Source organism: Thermobia domestica, chromosome 11 (assembly GCF_964235325.1).
Source record: "Thermobia domestica chromosome 11, izTheDome1.hap1.1, whole genome shotgun sequence".
Taxonomy (NCBI): Eukaryota; Metazoa; Arthropoda; class Insecta; order Zygentoma; family Lepismatidae; genus Thermobia; species Thermobia domestica.
Window position 1 is genome coordinate 2,070,583 of NC_137464.1, and position 6,000 is coordinate 2,076,582.

Here is a 6,000-nt window from a genome sequence, read left to right on the forward strand (position 1 = left end):
ATGTCGGCCATTTTTGATCATTTTTATATATCTCCCTAGTTCCCGTCCCCTAAGTTACACCGTCAAAGTAAAATAATAAAAGCCATTCCAGGCCCAAACCTCATCTATATTGAAAATTTGATCGAGATCGGTCGGATGGTTCAAGAGGTACAAAGTCACATACATAGTGACTTTCATTTTTATAGATTGGATTAAAAAAAAAAATTATATAGTTTTAGCCGCAGTTTATCTGTTACGCAATATGGAGAACAATACTTAAGGTCCACAATGCCAACGTCCAACCTGTCCGTAATATCCATTGGGAGAAAGTTAAGTTCGAAACTTGTGCAGGATCCATGAAAAATTCTAAACTCATGATATACCTATCATAGCCTGGATCCTGGCTGCCTCCACCGGCCCCCGCAAGAGTTATACAAAAATCAATGCCTACCCTCCGACTGACTTCACCGTTCAAAGGTTGCACAAGAGGCAAAACGAGGCTAACTTTTCATTACGAGATTCGAGTCGAGACAGACCTCTTCCAATAACACACTTCAAGATGAAATATCTCCTTTTCACGACACATTTTCGAGATGAAATATAGCCCCAGAGGTGACCCGGAGGAAATTCCCTTTCCCGGAGCTATACAAAATTCCTTTCCGGGACATAATGTCTCCGATCATGCTTAACATGACTGACTGAAATCTGAAATCACTCCTGCCTAGAACAGTACCACTTTGAAATGTACTTACTGGTTCTGCCATCCGGTCACGGACTTAACTAAAGCGTATTTTTCTTGCGTCAATGTATAGTATAAGGAGCGATCAACTGAAACCCGTTCAGTGGTCATAATTCATGAAATAAATTTTTATTTCGAGCGGAAACTTGTACACTATATAGAGGTGTCAATGGTTAGCGTGCAGTTAAAATATTGTTCAAAAGAAGTCACCATGAGCGCTGAGACACTTGTCCCACTCTGTCACTAACTTAGAAATGCCGTTCATGTAAAATTTGGCTGACTATCAAACCAATCACGCACAGCGTCCTGAAACTCAGCGTCAGACTGAAAGCTCTGCCCTTTCAATGCCTTCTTTAGAGGCCCAAAGATGTGAAAGTCACAAGGTGAAAGGTCAGGGCTGTAGGGCGGGTGTCGCAGCATTTCCCACTTGAATCATTGAAACAGATCCTGCACTTGGTTTGCAACCTGCAGTGGTTTGTTCACGATCCTTCCGAAATATTCTGGCCCAGTCCACCATTGTTGTTTTGGAGACGCATGCATCACCATACACGTCTTTCATACGCCGGAACACTTCAGCTGGCTGACAAATGACAACCTTCGGCACTCAGAAACTGGATGACGGCACGCTGGTCCTGTTTGGACGGATTCGGGATCTTGAACGCCATCTTTCACTCGTTATACCAGCAAAATGGAAACACGTATCAACAATATTCCTACACCCAACACACAGGGACATTAGCCACTACACACTACTAAACAAACAATATCCTCCTACACACTATACCAATAATAATACATGGAACGAACGGGTTTCAGTTGATCGATCCTTATATTTATACATTAACACACTTTTGTACTAGTTCTTTTAGTTACTAGTGTTTTAAAATTCGAACAACAATTTTTCTCGTTTCTTCCTGAAATTTCAAATGTAAAAATTGGGTAATGAGGCTTCCCCACATATATTTAATTGTGCCCAAGCCTCATATATTTAATATATGTGGCGAAGCCTCATTACCCAATACAATATATGTGGCGTACGTAAAATCGTATGTTACATTGTAAATCCTGTAGTTTTTGGACTTAACGTACAGCAAACGTATAACTGAAAACGCATGTTTTATAATACTTTCTGTATGTGTTCCATCTGTACGTACTTTCCGTATGAAACAATATAGGCGGTCAGGATCTCACATACAAATGGACATATATAACATATAGCTGACGAAGGTAACATACATATATGTATGTAATATAAGGAAGACTGTTAGACATCCTGCAAAGGCACGATGTAACATCTTATAGCAGTGTCTATGTAGCATACGGATAAAGTATGTTCGTATTGATTTTTGTAGTAAGCAAGAGGATTCCGTATACTTATACTATACTGCTGTCCGGAGAACGGATTATTCTCAGTGTATGCCGGTCAAATCTCCCGTACTTGGATGATGTTAGTTTATTTGTAATAATATTTAAAATATTAAATTTAAGTTCACTATATAATATTTATAGAATGCAACTAATATGCTGTAACGAAATAAATTGTTTTACAAAGCAAAAGAGAATAACTAATAAAGAGAAAGCCCAGTGATATCAGAATATGAAAGATGGGAAATACTGTACTTTCCTATAAAAACAATCGAATAACAATTAAATATTCAGATCTTTAAAATCTGACCACCCTATGCTGAGAAACATCGCCTTTAATCCCGTTAAATAACACTCAGACTGTTCTGTTTTAACCCTTTCCGGATTATGGGTTTTTGGGGTATTTTTTAGATTTTCAGTCAAGCTGCTACTGCATCGTCACTATTTATCCTAGGATCATGGTTCATACCTCATTCTCTTCAGAATGGAACCGCCTTTCAAATGGTACCAATTGCATGCTCATACCATATACCATAAGAGGGAAAAATTATGTCAACGGGAAAATTTCGGAGGGAAATTTTTTTCACACTTTGGACCCCTCTGGAACGGCCCTGTGTGAACATATAGGTCTAAAAAATGTGGTAAATAGTACTTGGTGTACTGAATGTGTGTGCCAAATTTCAAGTTTCTATCTTGAATACTAAGGGCGGGAGAAATTTTATCAAGAATTCCCACAATGCCCCAAATTACCGCAAAACACCATGATCTCAGGTAAAAAAAAATCCTGAGACATCTCTATTTACCCTAGGACTATAATCCGCCAATCATTCTCTTCAGAATAGAACTGCCTTTCAGGTGGTACTATTCACATGTCTCCATCATGTATCTAAGGCGGGAAATTCCCGAAAAAGGGAATTTTTTGGTCTAAATATCCCTTTTTTCAACTTTTAGCCCCTCTGGATCCCCCCTGTTTTAACTCAGAAATCTGGGGAAAAAATCTGGTAAATACTACTTGGTAGACTGAATGTTTGTGCAAAATTTCAATCTTCTACGTTCAAAAATAAGCCCGCCAAAAATAATGAACATAGGCTTAATAAATGAATATATATATTTTAGAATTATGACGTCATCACCTCCTATGTCTGGACGCAGGAAGGTGTGAAACCATACGTAACGTGTTCTACAATGCCTACTTGAAATAAAAACCGGAAGAAAAAGCTCAAATAGGAGAGTTATAACGCAATGTATCATGAAACACCCGTATGATACAAATTGTACCATGTGATCCCCAAAGGGTTAAATATGTCATACACACACACTAATAGTTTTATGGTAAAACCTTACCTTACTGTAGGGATGGGAAAAAATTGTTATTTCAGAGGGAAAGAGACATGGGTTAACAAAAAATTCCCATTTTTTTAATTCATTAAGATCAGTAGGCCCTACACAGTTCGCTCATTTAGTTGTAAAGGGGGCGCGGTGGCTCAGTGGTAGAGCGTTCACCTCTGGTGCATGGGGGCCCCGGGTTCGATCCCAGCCCCCCAAAAGAACTTTGTGGTGGACAAACACCGTGCTCGTGGGTTTTCTCGGGGTTCTCCCGTTTCCTCCCACTTTCTTCATTCCACCATTTCACTTATCTCTCATCATCACCGTCTCCTTTAGCCTAACCGGCATAACCATGGGAAAGATTTCATTTAGTTGTAGTGTGACATCTTCAAATCTGAAATTTAACTAGTTCAGAAATTTCTCCAATTATTGTCCATTTTGACCAGCCAAGGAGAAATTTTGTACCATTCGAATAAACGAGGTAAGGGCATTTCAAAATTTGGTCCACTTCTTTCACCAGTAGTGTGACATCGTTAAATTCGAATTCTAATTAGCTTAGAATTTTCCCCATTTTTTGTAGATTTTTGTACCATCAAGCGAGTTAAAATTCGAGTTTGAAGATGTCTCATTACAGGTGACCGAAGAGGTCAAATTTTAAAATACCGTCCCTAATTTATTTGAATGGTACAAAATATTTTCTTGGATGGACAAAATTCTCAGATTGTTAAAATTCAAATTTGAAATTGTCACACTTCAACTACATGGACCCTAAACTAGGAGTTTAAAACAAATTACTGATAATTTTGCAACTTTAATTTTAAATTATATTTTATTAGCAGATCGTACATTTCCAGTAGCAGATCAGAAGTGTACGTGCACAATTTTTATTTATTTTACAGAAAATGTATTTAATTTTGTATTCTTTTCTTGCAAAGATTATTTACGTAAAATAAATTTCATAGACGTGCGCCTCATATTCCGAGGATAAGGATCTTTTGGTATAATAATCAATGAAGAGATTAGTGCACCACCTATGCGTCTGAAGTTGAATTTAAAGTCAGAAGAACATTTTAAACAAAATTTAAAACTTTTTTTCTCTGATTTTAATAGAAATATAGATTTTTTTTAAAAAAAGAAATAGGAGTATGTTTAGCAGAATTAGTCCAGAAACACGTACAGAACAAAATTTACAAGAGAAATGAATGATGCAAGTACTTAGACGTAACATTACGTAACTAAATCTAACCTAAACTAACCTAAGCTAACCTCAACTAACCTAATATAAGTAGAAATAAGCGAAATTCTATCATTTTTTGGAAAATTATGCAGGATCCCTACACTAACATTACATAACTTGACATAGCCTAGCCTAACCTAACCAAAACTTACCTAAACTAACCTAACCTAAACTAAATTAACCTAATGTGAACAGAGACTACCAAAATTGTAACATCTTTTAGAAAAAAAAAGAGCTGGACTCCTTCTGCTAAACATAGGCCAAAAAATAATATGTAAGCCTAGTTTTTCTTAAGAGTCTTCATCCCGGCGAAATTAAAATATCGCTAATTTTACAGTAATTATGTGATATCTTCAAATAGATAAAAGATAATCGAAATGTGGAACAAGAGCGCCCTAGACAATATTACTTTACATTAGAAACCGTTATCACGACTCACTTATCTGCTTTCGATTTCGAGCCATTTTGAAAATCGGCATTTATTTTCGCGTTTCTAAAACAGCTGAAAACAGAAAGCTGCTAGGTAACTTGTGATAACGGTACCTCACGCAAAATAATATTGTCTAGGGCGCTCTTGTTCCATATTTCAATTATCTTTTATCTATTTGAAGATATCACATAATTACTGTAAAATTAGCGGTATTTTAATTTCGCCTGGATGAAGACACTTAAGTTTAGCAACAACTTTGTAAAAGAAAAATTATATTTTAAAAAATTAAGTTTAAAATCATACACTTTAAAATTTTGAACTACCGGAACATTTATATCATTTTAATTAAAATTACCTTTACTTTTAGTTGTAAATATTTCCTTTTATCAAAATCTGAATATATATTTTTGTTCCTTAATAACTTACTGCTTTTATCTATTTTTTTCAGTGTTTTCTTGTTATTTGTAATTCTTTTCATGTCTAAATAGACTTCCAAAATAATATTTAGTGAAATAAAATTACTTGTATTTCTGTGACGTAATATCTTGTAAGTAGCCGAAAACACCGCACGAATTTGTCCATTTATATAATAGTTATGTAATGATAACTGTATATGCATATACGTATATTTATGAATTTCTGTGCCGATTCTATATCAGTTTTAAACATAGAAGCAGCCAGGAGCGGATCCATGGGGGTGATCGCCCCCCCCCCCCCAGAAGAGGAAACTTTCGTATTTTATATATATAAATAAAACCCATCCCAAAGTTTAGAGCCCTTAAAGGTAGCAGTATGACAACCCACCGCCCTCCCAGAAGTCGGTCCTGGATCCGCCCCTGGAACCAGCTAGTTTCGTTTCACATTAGTGTTTCCCATGAAATTGCATTGTTCATATATATATATATTGTTCATTTCGCCACTTAT